Below are 19,894 nucleotides of genomic sequence, written 5' to 3' on the forward strand. Positions count from 1 at the left end.
TCCTTGTTGGACATGACCATCATTCCCTCTCTGTCTCCACTGTAATTCTCAGACCTCGTTGTGCTTTTGCTCTTGTGTTTGCTCCTGGGCCATCGCTCAAGTTGTGCCTCTTGCCTTTCATTTTCTGCCTCTACAAACACTACTTATCTCAGAATTTTTTTAAGTTTCACCTTTGTTATTAAGCTTTTCCTGACTGCTATAACTTCCAGGAATCTTTTCCTTTCCAAACTGTTGGTTAGAATTTGTGTACTGAATAATTTAGAGCTTAATATGATTTTACACATTTTTTGTTGTTGTTTATGTGTTTTATGTTATGCATTGGACTTATTTCCTTAATAATAAGCTTTTTGTGGTCAGGAATTGTTCTTATGAGAAAGGACTAGACATATGGTTAATGCTTAGTGCAAACTAGTTTATTAATAGTTTTGTTTGAAATGTTAGTGAGCAAAAATTATATTCAAATAATAGACTATTTATTTAGCTTTTTAATAAATTGTATATGTAGTTACCATGGACAGTGTACTGTCTCGAGGATACTGGGTTATTTTTAATGCTTGTTCCCAGGTCTGGTATAATTTGTATAGATCCTTTTCTAACCACAATTCCTCATCTAAACTGAAGAACTCAGAAAATGATTTGGATTACTGTTTTCTCAGTTCTCTCAAGAATGGTACATAACTAATATTCTAGATGCCTAGAAGTTAATTCAGTACATGTAGTGAATGAAGGATACTAGGGTTTACTTCTTCTGTAGAATCACAGATGAGAATGGGACATATATATGAGAATGGGTCATTTCTATATTACAGTTTCCTCATGTGTGAATGACTTGCTTGAATCTTTCTGTACATTAAATTTACTATTCTCTTCTGGTATTTCTTTTTTTAGGAAATAAATGCTGGTAAAACTAAGGAAAGCCATTCCAGGAACTAGGTTGAAGTTTTGCTGTTTTGGTTTATTAGAAGCTATTTGAGATGATAACCTAACTTTAAACAAAACTGCAGATGTAAAATGCAGTTCACACTTTTTCGACTAGTTCAGAGTAAAATAGAGAAATTTTTGGTATTTGAAAAAGTAAAAAGATTTTCTCCCTCTAATCTGTGAATGAAGAGGAAGGTAAAAGCTAGCTGCTGAATCAAATGTTTTAGGATTATTTTATTACATCGTGTCTGAAAATCCACTAGTTATTTGCATGCATTTTATACCGAAAAATGTTAGGCTTCATTCTTTATTTTTAAAAGTTATTATTTGTTGAAGAAATACCTAAAGTACATAATTAAATTCAAAATTCATATTTAGCTCTTTGTTTTTGTTTACTGAGCAGGTCTAGGGGAAATGCCTAGGGCCTTAGGGTCTTTGGGGTCTGATAAAGTTTTAGGGGTTTTCCCAGTCACTGGATAGTTATTATTCCTTTAATGCAAGTGGAGTAAAAAAGCTCTTGCAGGTAACCACTAGAGAAAATGATATGATGGTTGATGATTTATATATAGTTCTTCACCATTTATGACAGCATAAGTTAGATTTAGGTGACAGTATTTGAAGGGAAAACACTTTATTTTAGTAATTTTTTATTCAAGTCTTTATACATTTTTATTGTTCCCTTAAAGCTTATGAAATATCTAACTTTATCAGGGTTACAGTCATGAATACTTGTACTTTGCTTTAATACAGCAATAGTGTACTGTGTTATAATGAAGGTTGATAAGATTGTTTGATTCTATGTAAATCTTTTTCTGGTTACTGTGCATTTATATTAGTGGCATTTTTATTTTATATTTCCTTTTTTACCTATAGTCATTTCTTAGCTTGTCAATTTTTAGCGGGATTGACTGTTTTTTTATTTTTATTATGTTGTATAATCTTTATTCTGTAATCTAAACTGCTAAAAACAGACCCCATAGGGTTAGTGAGGTAGGTAAGCCTTGTTCAGGTTGCAGACTGCATTGATAACATGAAAATAGAAGACCTCCCTGGTGGAGAAAAGTACATGGGCTCTGTTTAAGCTCTTTTTCTAGCTTGTTTCTCTGTTTGCCTCTGGGTATAGTTGATTGCAGTCATTTGACATGTGACTATAAGATATACAGACTGTTGTCATTTCTCCTTCAGGTGACTTTGATATTTAAAAATTTTTAAGCTTACATTTTTTTCTCATGTAGTAGGAAAATTTGAGAAAATATCCAAGTAAATGGTTTGTTTATATTAAATGTGTTGGAACATAAACTTTAGTGTCAACCAATTGTGAATTAAAGGTATATAAATACTTTATTAAATAATAGAAATGTTTTTGGCATAAAATGGTTTAAGTTGATTTGGATTTATAAATATTGATAGTGATTACTACATTAAACTCTAATATGCCCTGATAAGGAACTTTTTTATTTAATTTAATTTTATTGGGGAATATTGGGGGACAGTGTGCTTCTCCAGGGCCCATCAGCTCCAAGTCATTGTCCTTCAATCTAGTTGTGGAGGGCGCAGCTCACTGGCCCATGTGGGAATCTAACTGGCAACCCTGTTGTTCAGAGCTCATGCTCTAACCAGCTGAGCCATCGGGCCACCCAGGAACAGTTTTTTTGAATACCTTCTCACCTGTCCTGGTGTGAAGAAAACTTTCTGTAAATGTAAAGGGAAACAAGAACATGTAATCTAATCCCTTTTGGTTATTTAGAGCAGAGACTGGATTGATCAGTTAAGAAAGCGTTTTTAAGGACATCCTTTGGTACTAGATGGGATATAATAGTTTATTAATTTGGTGGGCGCTATGTAGTTGCTGAAACTTGTGGCTCTGTTTGAGCCTTTCTTTAACCGAGACTTACTCTTTTTCTGTGTTTGTAAATCTGTCTAGTTCACTGAGTGAGGAGGATAGGTAGAGCTGCGTCCGCCAAGGACCAGATGTGCCTCTTTCCTCACTGTGGCACTCTTGAGTTTTTGCTGACTTTTACCTATAATGGATTAGACCAAGCTCAGAGGAGAGGAAGTGGGGAACCAACTGAATAGGACTTGTTCTGTGTTCAGGAAAAATTCATAAGGAGAAAGCGAGAGGATGTTCGTTACCAAGGGTGGGGTTGGGGTACTGCCCCAGGTTTTTCAGCTCAGCCTCTTTAGGGTGAAAACACTGGAGTTCAAGTATCAGGGCAAATATTCTATCCATTGAAGATCTTCTCTGAGGAAGCTTGACCACGGTAACCATAGTTGAATTGCCAAAAAAGTGTAAGTGTTGTTTCATATTAAGCTAGTTAAGTGAAGGAACTTCTCTTTTAGCTAAAAAAAGAAAATCAATCTTTATATTGAAGGTAGAACTGATCGATATTAGGTCTGAGCAACAGAAAGAATAGTTACTATTAATTGAGAATGGGGACAACTGAAGGAGGAACAAGTTAATTCTTTTTTAGAGTTAAGATTGGGAATATATTTTTAGACACGTAAAATACCTATTAGACATCTAGTTGGAGACAGGAGTAGGTAGGTGGTATTCTGGTTTGGGACACTGAGTAGAGATGTGAGCTGGATGTATCAACGTGGGAGTCATCTGAGTATATGTGGAATTTAAAGCCAGGAGATCAGAGTGAATGTAGATGAAGAAGAGATAAAAAAACTATGTATGCACTTTGACATTTAGAGGTTGGGGTAATGAGCAAGAGAGACTTGAGAAGGCATGTCCAGAAATACAGGAAGAAAATGAGGCAAATGTGGTATCATGGAAGGCAAATGAAGAGATTGTTTCAAGGAAGAAACAGTTTTACTAACAATTAACTGTTGCTGATAGGTCAATTAAGATGAGGATTATGAATTGACCACTTGATCTGAGAACTGGCACCAAGGAGCAGAGCACTTTACTCCTCCCTCAGAAGGAATGGAGACCAGAAATGGGATGTTTATTCCCAAGAAAAAGCAGAATTTCCTCCAGCACTTCTCCCAGATTGTCAAGGTGCTGACTGAGGATGACATGGGGTACCCAGATATAGGAGCTGTTCTAGCCTGCCTGGCTCAAAGCGGTCTTGGAGTACAAAGCCTTCGGAGGGAAGTACCAGTGGGTTTTGATGGTGTTGGTACCATGTTTCCCCGAAAATAAGACCAGGTCTTATATTAACTTTTGCTCCAAAAGACGCTTATGGTCAGGGGATGTCATCCTGAAAAATCATGCTAGGGCTTATTTTCCAGTTCAGTCTTATTTTCGGGGAAACACGGTAACATTCCAGGTGCTGGTGGAGCCAAGAAAGCTGGATGCTTACAGTCTTCAGCTGGCCCTAGCTGTGGGCTGGTATGGAACCGCTCCAAGCTTTCTTCCTGGTGACAGATGACATCATGGATTCATCCCGCACCCAATTGGGGCATATCTGCTGGTATCAGAAGCCAGACATATCAATGATGCTTTGCTTCTGGAAGCATTTATCTACCAACTGCTGAAGCTCTACTGCTGGGAGCAGCCCTTTTACCTGAACCTGATCGAGTTCTAACTGCAGACTGAGATGGGGCAGACCGTGGACCTCATCACAGCTCCCCGGGGCAGCATGGATCTTGGCAGATTCACTGCAAAGAGGTACAAATCTGTTGTCAGATACAAGATAGCTTTCTGCTTCTTTTACTTTCCTGTAACTGCTGTCATGTATATGGGGGGCACTGACGGGGAGAAGGAGCACTCCAACGCCAAGAAGATCCTGCTGGAGATGGGGGAGTTCTTTCAGGTTCAGGGTAACTACCTTGACCTTTTTGGGGATCACAGTGTAACGGGCAGGGTTGGCATTGACGTCCAGGACAACAAATGCAGCTGGCTGGTGGCTCCGTGTGTGCTCCCGGCCTCTCCAGAGCAGCACCACATCCTGAAGGAGAATTGTGGGCAGAAGGATGCTGAGATGGTGGCCCGAGTGAAGGCGCTGGACAAGGAGCTGGACCCGCCGGCCATACTCACGGAGTAGGAGGAAGACAGAGCTGCCGTGTGGCTCTCATCCCGCAGTACAGTTCGCCATCTTCCTGGGGCCAGCACGCAAGATCTACAAGCTGAAGATGGGAACTACAGACAGCCCGGGCAGAGAGGGAGGCTCTCTATAATAAACTACAGTGAATCCTAAGAAAACGAAAAAAAGAAAGAATTGACCACTTGATTTAACAATATGGAGGTCATCGGTGACTTTGAAAAGAGCAAGTGTAGTAGAGTTGAGGGGACAAAGTTCTACTGGGGGATTTTGGGAGAGTGGAAGTAAAGAAGTTAGGGACAGCAAGTATAGGCTCTTCACGCAAGAGTTTGCTCTTGTGGGAAAGATAGAAAAGGGGCTGTAGCTGTGTGGTAGTGGGGAGAGGTGAGTCAGAAGTAGTTTTTTATGTTTTACCTTTTAAGATTGAGAATTGATAGTGTGTTATAAGATCATTGGAATGAGTCAGTAGAAGAGGAGGCTAGCTGGGAATAAAATGTGATTTCTTCCTGGAAAGGTATAAAAAAGATTTTTTCCCCTTAAACGCATGAAAAGATATTCACTCTTACAATGGGAGAAATCCAAGTTAAAACATTGAGATGCCATCCTTCACTCGTGAGATTGGCAGAAATTTAAAACTACAACCAAATACTTTGTTAGCTGTGAGTAAAGTGGTATTTTCATACTTTGTTGACAGTAATGCAAACTGGTATTTTGGTGCAACGGTATCCCAGGTTGGCATAGGACAACTCAAAACGTGTCTTTCTTCCAGAGCGAGAGGGCAAGGGAGAAAAGAGTTTATCATCTAAGGCACTTTGGGACATACATCTGACCACTTCATTTGGTCTCTTCTCACAAATCCCTAGGGTCAGAAAGAGGTGGAAACCCCTCTCCCCTTCCTTTCTGGGCCTGTCTTGCTTAAAACTCCGTGGTCTCTCCCACTAAGACTGGCTTTTGAGATGCTAAAGGCAGGCAAGTGAAGGAACACAAGCCTTTCCCAAGACAATAATAGCACTATCACGTAGGAAATCGTGGTTTTGATTGCAGGAAACTGAATATTCACTGACTCTATCTTGTTATATTCCTTTGTAGCAAAATCATAGTCTCTCTCAAAGTAAGTGGATTCATCAGGAATGTGAGAGCAAAGGTCAGGTGATTGGAAGGCCAACAATATTTTAATTAAATAAAATTATCCTCATTAACTGGTTTTCATAAGGCATACATGTTATATGTATGTGTGTGTATATATACATACACACATATATATGTATATATGTATATGAAAAGATTTGGGAAGGCATTTAATCTGGATTATATGTATAAGTACCTATAAAAAAAGAATATGTACTTAGAATGAATATATAAACTATCATGTGTTATGTATCTACAAAGCTTCCACATTAACTCACAACAGTTATATCCTGCACTCTTATATACATTGCTGAGTAATTTTTAGATCAATGGTACCTACCACAAGGAAAGTTAACTAATCTAATTCAACAATGGCCTGATTTCACGTCTTCATATTCAGAGTTACCTTGTTTGTGCTAGTTGTTAGAACTGGAATAGGAGGTGACTTAACAAGTCAAGTTGAAAAGTTATCCTACTGATAGGAATGTAAAACAGTGCAAACTGCTTTGGAAAACAGCGTGGTTGTTCCTTAAAAGGTTAACCATAGAGTTACTGCATGACCCAGCAGTTCCACTCCTAAGTTTATATCCAAGAGAGCTGAAAATATGTCCACTCAAAAACTTGTTCATGAGTGTTTATAGCAACATTATTCATAATAGCTAAAAACTGAAAAAAAAGCCAAATGTCCAACTGATGTATATCAGTTAAAAAGCGTTGTATGTCCATACACTACAGTATATTATTTGGCCATAAAAAGGAACAAAGTACTGATACATGTTACAACATGGATGAACCTTGAAAATATGCTAAGTGAAAGAAGCCAGTCACTAAAGACCACACAATGTATGATTCCATTTATATGGAATGTCCAGAATAGGAAAATCTATAATGATAGAAAGTAGATTAGTAGTCATGTAGGCCTAAGAGGGGCGGAGAGGTTAATGCATATGGGTTTCTTGGGGATGTTGTATGATGAAAATGTTTTAAAATTAATAGTGGTGATTTGATGGTCACACAACTCTGAATGTCCTAAAACAATTGTTACTTTAAATGTATGAATTGTGTGGTATGTGACTTATATCTTAATGAAGTTATTATAAAAGGAGCTATCTATGCTTAGTGATTAATAAGTTTTTTTCTCCAATAACTGAAATGTCTGTGACCCATTCTTGTACTTTGCTGGTGAGATGCAAATTGCTACCACTCTTTTGGAAGGGACTTTGGCAGTATCTAACAAAACTACTTACCGTGTTTCCCCGAAAATAAGAATTAGCTGGACAGTCAGGTCTAATGTGTCCTTTGGAGCAAAAATTAATATAAGACCCAGTTTTGTTTTACTATAATATAAGACCGGGTATAATATAATATATTATAATATAATTAATATAATATATAATATAATACCAGGTCTTATGTTAATTTTTGCTCCGCATTAGAGCTAATTGTACGGCTAGTTCTTATTTTCGGGGAAACAGGGTATGCATGTACTTTTTGACCCAGCAATTCCACTTTTGAAAATTTACCCCGAAAATTTGCCTCCAGCAATACAGGAATATGTATAGACAAAATTATTCATTGCAGCATTATTTGTAATTGTAAAATATTGGAAATGACTTAAATGTCAATACAGAGGAGGAGAGTGATTACATAAACTATGGTACATCCACACAATGCAGGTATATAAAAGAATGAGGAAATCTCTATGAATTGATATGAGTGAGTTCTATGATACTGTGATTACGTACCATAAGCAAAGTGCAAAAGAACATTTATACTCTACTGTATTATATAAGAGAGAAGGCAACATAAGAAAATATACATACATCTGCAGATGAAACCCAGGAAGGATAAGCCAGAACCACAAACACAATGAGGAACAGGATGGAATGAAGGCATGGGAATGAGATGAATGGAATGGAGGACGTTGTTGTGACATTGCTAAGTATACCTTTTTGTATGGTTCTGACTTTTGGAACTATGCTAATGTTTCACATGTTTAAAAGAAATCTAAAGTTAGAGAAAAAAACCAAAATGAAAATGGACTAAAACAGAAACAAATGAATTCAGCTGATTTCAAATGAATAATATAATTACATGTGGGTTGGGGGGAAAACTAACACAAATAACTTTTGAACACAGTATTTGGACTATATGGCCTCAACTTTGAAGACAAAAACAACTCAAAAAAATATTGAACTCTGGTTTATAGGCTTTCCTTTTTTGTGCAGAGCTCTGGGTTAACAAATCCAAAACTACCGTATTTTATCTGTATGCTAGGATTGAGCAAATAGATAAATAAATACTTTATGGGTAATGGGAGCCAGATTTCTTATTGTTGGAGGAGGGAATTTTAAATATGTAAAGGGAGAAGGCTAGAAAGAAGAAATCCTGTAGTGTTCGGTTGGAATTTGAAGTATCAATATAAATTCATCTTTCTTCCTTCCTTCCATATGAATGTTCATCAGTCTGTTCATCTGTAGAAATAATTATAGATGATACAGGTTGTGTGTGTGTGTGTGTGTGTGTATGAATACATGTGTATATGTATATATATTAATTTATTTCATACTTTTCTATACCAACTCCCCTCACGTGGATCTGCTTACTAGATGATTTTTAGTCGATAAGTTTATCATTGACTAAACTTGCTAGTAAGATAACTACAAAAAAAATTCATTTAGATGCTGTCTTTGATTTTGTAGTTTGGCTGTTTACAGAATGTATTTGTTAAATACATTTACTAAAACATTAGACTTCTAGCTATTTGTGAATAGTGGACCTCCTTGAAATGTATTTGATTTAATTTTGTAATTGTCCCCCCAAATTTTCTTTTAAAAAAGTTTGCAGTGTTGGTAAAATGTTAGTAAAGGACCTCCTATGGCAAAAATTTTTGGCTTATGTGTAAATGGGAAACAACACAGCTGTAGCTATATTTTGTGATTAATAGATTAAATTCATTTCGACATTTGGATTTATGTACCAACCTCTAGCTGATGACCGTGATCAAATAATAATCAGGATATGGTAACAGGTCATTTAAAATATTAGTGATCAAGATGCTTTTATCTGTAGTTGACAAAATGTAGTCTAAAGCAAGAATTAAAGTTGTATTGGAGTCATTGAGTTTGCTATTAAACCCCACATTTAAAAAATATGTATATATAATTATACTCATATACTTAGCATATAATTATACTCCTATACTTTGAGAAAGAAAATATGTGTGATCGTGGATATTTAATGATTGTTAATTATATAATAATTGAATTTTATTTGGTGATTTCAAGTTATTAGACTCTCATTTAAAAAATTAAATTAACTAATAAAATCTTTCTAGCTCTATAACCTGTGTGAATATGTTAAAAAGTAAAATATGCTAGTAACCAAAATCTAGTTTTTTGTTTATTACTATATAATATGAGGAAATTTTCGGAGGCACATTTTTAATCCACTCAAAATTAAACAGTGGTACTAAATTAAAAGGAACTTAAGAGACATATCAAACAGTTGCAATGTCTGGACTTTTTTTGGATCATGATACAAACAGATTATAAAATTAAAAGTTATGAGATGTTTGCACATTTGAACCCTAGATATTTATATAAAAGAATTTTTGTTAATTCTTTTACATGTATTATAATTGTGTTTAAAGAAAGAGCCTTTATCTTTTAGAGGTACAGCAATATTTACAGTTGAGATGAAATGATATATTGGAGGTTCTTTAAGATAATACTTGAATGAGGATGTGGGTAGGGGTGTAGATCAGGGCCTGCAAGCTATTGCCCATTTAGCTTGTAGCCTCTTTTTGTAAATAAAGTTTTATTGGAACACAGCCACACCCATTAATTTACATATGGCCTATGGCTGCTTTTGCAGTACAGAGGCAGAATCCAGTAATTGGAGCAGAGACCCATGGGCCTACAAAAACCTAAATATTTACTATGTGGCATTTTACTCAGAAAGTTTGTTGACCCCTATAGAGATGTAATAAGGTAGGCCATGACATGAACATAGGTAAACCTGTCTTATTTTTGTGTATGTTTGAAATTTTCCATAGTATGTTAAACTTGCTGAAAAATAATAGTTGATTGTCTGACTTTAGAGTACAAAAGAACTAAGCCTAAAAGGAAAAATCAAAGGAAAATATGAAAAGATTTTACTCTACAAAAATTCTATTATCTGTACTATCTTATTTCTTAAAGGTCTGAAATGAATATGATAACAAATCTGGGTGGTAGATACATGATTATATTATTCTGTATTTATCTGTATGCTAATATATTTTAAATTTAAAAAAGCCAAACTCTGTTGTGTTATAAACCAAGTTAAAATATATAAGGGCAGACTACACATTTGGGAAAGTATTTGCAATATATAACAATGGATTTGCGATCCCTAATACATAAGTAGCCTCTCTGTAAATCGTCAAGAAAAAAATCCATTTGTGAAAATATGGATGGACCTAGGGCGTATTATGCTAAGTGAAATAAGCCAGACTGAGAAAGACAAATTCTATATGATCTCACTTATATGCGGAATCTAAAGAACAAAATAAATGAACAAACAAAACAGAAAGAGACTCATAGATACAGAGAGCAAACTGATGGTTGCCAGAGCGGAGGGGGCTTGGGGAGTTGGGTGAGACAGGTGAAGGGATTAAGAAATAGTTACAAAATAGTCATGGGAATTTACAAATAGTCATTTGTAAAGCATAGAGAATATAGTCAATAATGTTGCAACAACTATGCATAGTGCCAGATGGGTACTAATTGGGGGCATCACTGACTGCATAAATTATATAAATATCTAACTGCTATGCTGTACACCTGAAACTAATATAAAATAATATTGAATGTCAGCTGTAACTGAAAAAAATAAATAATTTAAAAAGTTGTGGGATACACACACATACACACCCACATACTGGAATATTAGCCATGAAAAAGAGGAAATCCTACTATTTGCAACAACATAGATGGACCGTAAAGGCATTTTGCTAAGTAAAATGTCTCAGGGAGAAAGACAAATAGTGTATGGTATCACTTATATGTGGAATCTAAAACAAACAAACAAATGAAAATGCCACCAAACTTACAGGAAAGAAGATCAGACTTAACGGTTATCAGAGTTGGAGGGTTGGGGAAGGAGAAATTAGAAGTAGGTGGTCAAAAGGTATAAACTTCCAGTTTTAAGGTGAATGAGTGTACTAGGGATGTATGTACGACATGATGACTGTAGTTAACGCTGCTGTATGATATATAGGGAAGTTGTTAAGAGATTAGATCCTAAGCATTCTCATCACAAAGAGAATTTTTTTATTGACTCTATATGAGATGATGTGTATTAACTAAACCCATTGTAATAATTTCACAATGTGTGTAAATCAAGCCATCATTCAGTATACTAGTATATCAACATTCCCTAATAATTGAGAAAATATTATTTTTGAGGAAATGAATTCTATTATTTGACTATCGAAGTCCTTGTGGAAAATTTTATTAAATACACAACCCATTTCACAATATATGTAAATCAAGCCATCATTCTGTACACCTTAAATCTATAGTGATGTAGTCAACTATTTCTCAGTAAAACAGGAAAAAGAAGTGTTAAAAAATAAGAGACACATAAAATTGAGAAAAGGATGTGTATTTTCCAAAGAAACAACTGAGCAAGGTATATATGGGGAAAATGGTGGAGAGAGGGGGAGAGAGAGAGAGAGAGAGAGAGAGAGAGAGAGAGAGAGAGAGAGAGAGAGAAAATATCAGAAAAAGGTTAATTAAAAATTTAGGATAAAAATTGTATGTATATTTACATGTATAGAGTAAACTATATATATAGAGAGAGAAAGGAGAAAGTTAGGTTTGTAGCTTTGTTCTTTTGTGTATATTTTGGTCTTTTTGTGAATATAATATTTTAGAGTAAGCTGAAGTTTATGAGGTTCAACAGTGGTAAAAGGGTAATCTATTTTTGGTAATTGAGTTTATTGGTTAACTATTAGAAATTTCTGTTCGTGCATATATTTAACATCTTATGTATACTGTCTTTGAGATACTTCTCTAGATGTTCTTAAACTTGAGCACACATCAGAATCACCTAGAGGGCTTGTTAAAACACGCTGGACCCCATCCCCAGAGTTTTTGATTCAGTGGGTTTGCAGTGGGGCAGAGGATTTGCATTTCAACAAATTCCCCTGTGATCTGATGCTGCTAGTTGGGGACCACATTTTAATCAACCTTTATAACTAAAAAAATGAAAAAAGGAGGAAATGGTATATGTTTGTATATCAACTAAGATCTGTCTTTGATGCACAGGGAAGTTTTTCTCATTTTGGTTTATGATCAGTTAAATGAATATTAGAAACATTTATTCGTTTTATAGAGAATAATTTATAGAGAATAATTAAGCCTTGTATTTGTAAGCTGATACATAGGTGATGATTTCGTTGGTTTAGACCTAGCTTTTTTCTGAATAGAACTGAGCTTTTTAAAGTATGAGTTGAGCAGTGTTATTTAGATGGATGAAAATGAACTTCAGAGTAAGTGGAAATAGTGAAAAGAACAGTGGTGTAAAGAAAACGTGTGATTCTGCTAATATAATATTAAGCAGGCACAACAAAATGATACATGTTTAGGGAAACATATTTGGTAAAATTATTTTAAAAAGCAAGAGAATAGTAAAGCTAAACTCAGCATTGTGGTTACCTCCCAGGGGAGAGTATTGATATTCCATTATTTGTCCTGTACCTTACATGTATGATATAGATATATATTTTTTTTGTTTTTAGTATTCAATAAGAATAATTAAACACTAAAGCAAAGTGCTCTATTTCCTTTATAGGAAAAAAAACTTAGCAAGAATACAGCTAGCTTCCTTAGGCTCTGATTAAACCTGCTGAATCCCATAGGCCAGCACTAGGTAGAATTTCTGCAGTGATGAAAGTTTTTTTAATCTGTGCTGTTAAGTATGGCGAATAAGCACTTGAAATGTGGCTAGTACAGCTAAGGAACTGAGTTTTTTGTTTTAATTATTTAAAATTTATATTTAAATAGGCACATGTATCTATAAATCTAGTCAATTTTAGACAGTATATATAACTCTAGGCAGTTTAGAACATGGGTTACCCCTTGAATTATTAATGTATTAATTCTCCTACAGAATATGGTTTGGTTTGCTGATATTTTACTTAGGTCACTGATTTTTGGCTATTATGTGCTTTGACTTCTGCTTCTTGTATTTGGTGGTAGCAGTTTGATTTACAGGCATACCTCGTTTTATTGCGTTCCAGTTTATGGCACTTGACAAATGTTGCATTTTTTACAAATTGAAGGCAAGACCCACCACCAGCAAAATGATTAAGACTCGCTTTATTGTGATACTCGCTTTATTGCGGTGGTCTGCAGCTGAACTCGAGGTGTGCCTGTACTTTCTTGGGCCTTATATTCCTAAAATTGAGTCTTCAGGATTAGAAGCTACTGGACTAACGTTTTTATTGAAAGCACAGTAATATTTTACTCATAATATTGCTTAAAATTTTCATAGAATCATGTTTTTTGGTATGTTAGAGTTTTATTACTTTGATTTTTTTATTGACTTTATTTAAATATCTCTTCCATTGACTTTTCTGAGTCCCCAAACAAAGTTATTTTTATTTAATTTAGTTTATACTTAGTCATTCAGTAGGTATTACTTGCTTGTTGTGAACCATGCGTTCCTGAGAAATGGAAAATGATAGAGGAAATAGACTCTAACTTATGATATAAGCATATTTGGAAATATTTTTAGGAAGCAGAATGTGCCTGACAGTAGTAGTGCATTGAATAGTCATGGATGAATGAGAGTAAGAAAGTATATGACTGGGAAGGGACCAGTTAAACATGTTTATATTTTTTTACTTTGTTATTTTGTCACTTGATGGTAATGGAGATTGTGCATCAAAGTTCTTTCTTAGCAGTGTACCTGTTGCTATCTAAATATTGTGAATTATTTTAATTTGCAAAATATAAAGTATTAAGCTTTCCAATTTTGAAGAACAGTGTGTTGACATGCTTATTTAGAAAATAATTAGTCTTGCTACAGATCATATTAAATGGTTTAAAATAGCCAGTGAGTAGGACAGCTATTGATTGCAATTCATGATTCCATGATGAGGTACAGAATTCTTGGTCCAGTTTTCAAGATCAAGCTGAGTTTTCTGTGACTTTGATTTCAACCATCATTTAAGTCAAACACTTTGGAGCTTGTTGAGATCTCAGAAGTAACAGTGTAGAGGGATCAGAGGTGACTAGTTTAGTAAAAATAAAAGTTGGTTCTTGCATTTTAAAGTCAGATATTGCACATTATATAGCATCTGAAAGAAATTTGAAGCTTCTGGTTAGTGTTTATGAGATGGCGGCTCAAAAAAACAGACCTTACTGCCTTTGATACAGTAATTACACAACAACAATCTTGTTTGTTGGAAAATGAAAAGCTAACTGAATAGACTGAGGTAAGTTTCATTTATCTGAAAGATACTCCTATAGGGAGATCCTGGTGTAAGTTGAGTGGAAATAGACTGGGGGACTCTGCTTGTAGCTGTATGTGCAGAACCTCATGGTTAGTTGATGGTTAAATTATGCAATCCTTCTTTGAAGGTACTTTCCTTTACCCTGGTTTCTTTATCATTAAATAGGCCCTGGTTTCTTTATCATTAAAATTTTTCAAAGGATAACGAAAACAACAAAGACTAAGCAAATCAGACTTAAAGTTCAGCCAGCTATAACCAGGGCTATTGTATAAATAATCACTTGAAATAAACTGCTCAAGAAGCTAAAAGCTTGACTTTTTTTTTTTTTTTTAAGGAAGAGCTTAGGTTGGAGCAATCAGTAAAATGATGGATTAGAATGAAATTCTCATAATACACATAAAAATTAAAAGTCTAAATTATCATTAGAAAACTTCCGTTTTCACAAGATATCTTATTTCTTTAATAGCTAGCTTCATGATGGATTTTGTTGATTGTTTTATCTTTTATCCTTTGCATTCTTTTTGAAATTCTGTCTTTTAATATTTAAAAATTGTTATTAAAAGATGAGAATTTTCTTTATTAAAATCACTTTATAGGCAGTTTATAGGAATATCCTTATTTCTGAAAGCAGGGTATACATGTAATATAATCAAAGCTTTTAAATAAATAAATAAGTTTATGTTTTCTTCATACAGGAAATATCCTTAGTTTTATTTTTATTCTTAACAGGTGTTTACCTCAGACTCTTCCTTTTTTTAAATACTCAAGTGTATTCATGGACTACTACTACCTAGTGTTCTAAACATAATCACCTTTACAATTATACATTTATTCTCCAGACATAAAAAGAATAGTTCATTTTATTGCTGAAGCTCATCAGTAAAATGAACTAAAGTGTTCTTTTTTTCCCCCACCAGATGCTTTTAAAATGATCATTTATCAAAATTGCTTAAATACGTTTTAAAATCATTATATTTATTTACTCCTTCAATAAATGTTTTGGAGTGTCTTCGATTTGTGCATTTCTATAGAAAAAGTTAAGAATCTTTTCACATCTTACACTTTTCTTTAGGTTGTCACAGTAGTATGAGAATTATGAAGCATAAAAACATCTAAATTTCAGGGTTGCATTATTTTATTAGACTGTTAGCTTAATGTATAAACTCGGGTTCCTTTCTGTGGTTGCTGTAAGTGAGCTGATTGACTAGTAGAACTCTCTCTGAAGGACAAAATCAAACCTGATGCCAGGTTATGATGGCTGAGTACAGATGAAGAATTCTCAAACAACCTAATTCCTACCTATTTTCTGGTTTTCTTATCAAGTATGATCAACTAAGAATGAAAAGCTGCAAGGCTATATAATATCAAATATATTTTAAACTATTGTACGAGGTTGGACAATTAAATTTGCAAACTTCGTTGCAATGATGTTGCTAACTTTTTCTGATATCAAAGGGCTTATTCATTATGAATTTGTACCAACTGGACAAACAGTTGACCAAGTTTACTATTTGGCAGTGCTGGAAAGGCTGCGTGAAAACGTTAGATGAAAATGACCTGAACGTTTCACCAACAATTCCTGGCACTTTTATCACGACAATGCACCAGCTCACATGGCACTGTCTGTGAGGGAGTTTTTAGCCAGTAAACAAATAACTGTATTGAAGCACCCTCCCTACTCACCTGATCTGGCCCCCAATGACTTCTTTACCCAAAGATAAAGGAAATATTAAAAAGAAGACATTTTGATAACATTCTGGACATCAAGCGTAATATAACAACAGTTCTGATGGCCATTCCAGAAAAAGTTTCAAAATTGCTTTGAAGGGTGAACTAGGCACTGGTGTCGGTGCATAGCTTCCCAAGGGGAGCACTTTGAAGGTGACCATAGTGACATTCAGCAATGAGGTGTGTAGCACTTTTCCTAGGATGAGTTCGCAGCCTTAATTGTCTGACCTCATATGCTTTAAAAAGGTAAAAATCCCAATCTCAAAAAATAACTAGGCAATAAATAGCTAATTGAATATATACTATATTTCTAGATCTGTGTGAGGACCTTCAAAGACTCTTAAGATATGGTATTTGCCCTTCAGGAAGTTATGGTTCTTATTGAAGAGACAAGATTAATAGCTCTGACAGTTTAAATTCAGGAGTTTTAGAGTAACTGATGTGAGGTTCATAAAAATGGTAAAAGTGAAAGGTGAGGGTTTGTAGCTGTTGATCATGTGGTGTTGACTTGAGCTTAAACATCAAAGGACATGATGTGAGATTTGTTCTCTTTACTTTAGAAAACAGCAGATTGAGTTACTTTTCTGGGACTACTTCGTAAATCTAATGCTTGTCCTAGAATTTTAGGTTCCTGAGAGAATAGTATTTGGTTCAAATTATTTTGTTCAAGGTTTTTCCTGTAAGAATATTTTATAAATAGGGATGTCCGTTTCAAAGTAGTTTAATGTTCATTTTAAAAACTAAGTTTTATTATCCGACCCGTGTGTGTGTGCATTTCTGTACCTTTGCTTATGCTGTGCCCTCTGTTCATAATGCCTTTCTTTGTCACCCTGGGCTTAGCACCCTCTCAGCCCCCATATCCTGCTCCACATTCCTGTGACAACCAGATCAGTTGTCATCTCATCTGTGAGCATGACCTTCAGTTTCAGTCTTCTCTTCTAAGATTTTGTTCACACTGCCAGTCGTGTTTGGTTATTTATTTACGTGACTCTCCTCGCTCACATTTGTGCTTTTCTTGAGGATAGGTATTATTTATATATGTATTTGGGATGCCTAGCATAATGCTGGGCACATAGTAGATAGTTCTTGGAATAAATTATTGAATTACCAAAATGCTCAATACTCAGAGCTAGAGGCTGGTTTTTGACGTTTGGAGGATTAAGCTGTGAAGTGATCATCACTTTCACAGGTTTATCTAGGTTTAGACTTGTAAGTCTTTCTGTATGTTTAGTAATAAAGAAATTTATGGCTAATGATGATTCGTGTAACAGCATGAACTTACAAAAATAGCTTGATTAAGACACTAAATTCATCAGAATTTACTGAAATAGTAAGTTTTGAATGGTAGATCTTTTTTAACATAATGTTTACTTTTACGTATAGTGTTTACTAATTCTAAATTTAGATATAATTTGTTCATTCTTTTAGCACATACTTATTGTCTACTAAATATTTAATGTCTACTAAGCTCCAGGCATTTAGGTAGGCTTTGGAAATACAGTGGTGAGCAAGACACATGTGAGTTCATGGAGCTTATGAAAAAATAAAAAGAAGGTAAAGTGTGAATATGCTGAATATGAATTTTAAGCTGTTTCGTTGATATAAATTAAATTTAATTTAGATAATCACATTTTGTATGTCTAATGTAGTTAAAATGTTATAAACAAAGTTTAAAAATATATAGTAAATTTGAAATTTCTGTTGATTCTCATGGTGATTACTTCAGTAAATATTAATACACATTACCACTTTGAATGGTATATTATTACATTTTTAAAGAAAAAGCCCTATATCTACCCCTTGATTATGTAGAATATGCTTTAATGTTTTAAGGAAGAAAAATGCACTCTCTGTAGAAAACAGATGAAGTTGAATCTTCTTGACTAGTGATTTAAATTGATTCAAGTCATACAAATTCTGTATCTGAGGGTTGAACAGTTGCTCATCTAATCTAATATTAGCTGATAATTGAAAAATCATTTATATTCTGTATAATACATTATCTGATTTTCTTACAGTACATAGGGATTCTGAATTATATTTGGGGTAAGCATTGAGGCAGGTCGTAAATATGTTATAGATGTTAAATAGTCTGCAGATTAAGAATATGTAACAATTCTGCAAATGAGTTGTTATATGAAGTGATTGTAAGAGTGACTATAGAGTATGAAGACCGAATGACATTTGAAAGCAAACTCAAAACATTATTAATGCAAGGTTGTTATTAGTAGAAATAGTAGCATTGAGAATATGGGACATTCTTAAAATTCAGAGTTCTTGGTTTAAATATTTTCTGTGAATGTTAATATGTGTTTAGCCCTCTCCTGTTACTTCTGTCTCCTCTAGTCACTCTTTGGCTGCCACTCCTGTCTGTAGTCCAGGTTAAGCCTTTCTTGGCAAGAAGGAGATTAATAAGCATTAAAGAGAGGAGTTAAAGACGTGGACCTTGTTGTGGGTCCTTCCCTCCCCCCTTCCCTAATTTATAGAAGATTGCGATTAGTGAAAGCTGTAGTGGGAAAGCAGCCAATTATATAAACGTTGCTTTTTTTAAATGTAAGAGTATTACTCCACAGTTCCTTAGCCTCAAATCTTGAGACTGGATTTGTTTTAAAATCCAGAATTTCTTGAATTTTAAAAATTGAATTAGCGATATATACTGTATATTATGTAACATTTCCCAGGGGGCCTATAGCAGAGCCCTATAATCAAATACGTGAGTATTTATGAATTGAAACACATTAACATGCACATTGGGTGGGATAAATGAGAGCTATAATTATCCTCATTTCAGTTCAGGTCAGGTTTCACCACTAAATAGTTATGTTAAACTTAGGTTTTCAGAATTTTTTGGATTTTAGAATTTTTGAATAAGGGATTATGGATCTCTCTCTCTCTTTGTTTTAATGTTCCCAAGGATCTGTAGGACCTATTCCTATGAAGAAAGGAAGATATACTGTTCTTTTGTTTTCATCTTTATGAACTATATGTGTGCCTGGTTGAGATGATGTATATATATATATAGAAGCACACATGATATACATATACCTATACACAAATTTAGGGAAGTGTGTGTGTGTGTGTGTGTGTGTGTGTGTGTGTGAGAGAGAGAGAGAGAGAGAGAGAGAGAGAGAGAGAGAGAGAGAGAGAGAGAGAGGTGTGTTTGTGGATGTGAATGGGAGGGATGGGGAGTGATGGACAGGGTCCATTTAGCTGTTTCACCTTTGTGCTAGCTCCGGTTTGGTTACTAACATGGTGTGAAATAAACCTTATCAAGCTTATGACTAACAAATTCTCTCGACAGACATAAAACCTAGAAATTCTATGTAAAATTATAATCAGAACATTCTGTGCGCCATACAAAATATCAATAGAAAAATTTTTAACAGTCACAGCAGAATATGGCTTAAATTACTGTTTTACTAATCCTAAAGGATTGTGAAATGTTTTCAGTGGTATATAAGCACCCAAAGAAGCCATTTCATTTTGCCCGTTTTGTAATTAGTGCATGGACTGTGGCTCAAGACAGGAAATGAAAATACCTGAGCCAGTTGGAATGGTAATAGGAATTTAGGTAAGCAGAAACTGATGATCCAAATTGGAAATAGGCCAGCACATTGGG

General features: G+C 34.6%; 1 protein-coding gene and 1 pseudogene across 7 annotated transcripts in view; both read left to right on the forward strand.

Annotated features, from left to right (window-relative positions):
* TCF12 (transcription factor 12) overlaps positions 1-19,894 on the forward strand; it is a 320,504-nt gene that overhangs the window by 34,092 nt on the left and 266,518 nt on the right. The gene's annotated exons all lie outside the window — the stretch shown is intronic.
* Positions 1,952-5,087, forward strand: LOC148758672 (farnesyl pyrophosphate synthase pseudogene; annotated as a pseudogene).

Source organism: Rhinolophus sinicus, chromosome 3 (assembly GCF_057876585.1).
Source record: "Rhinolophus sinicus isolate RSI-liver-muscle chromosome 3, RSI-T2T, whole genome shotgun sequence".
NCBI classification, from domain to species: Eukaryota; Metazoa; Chordata; class Mammalia; order Chiroptera; family Rhinolophidae; genus Rhinolophus; species Rhinolophus sinicus.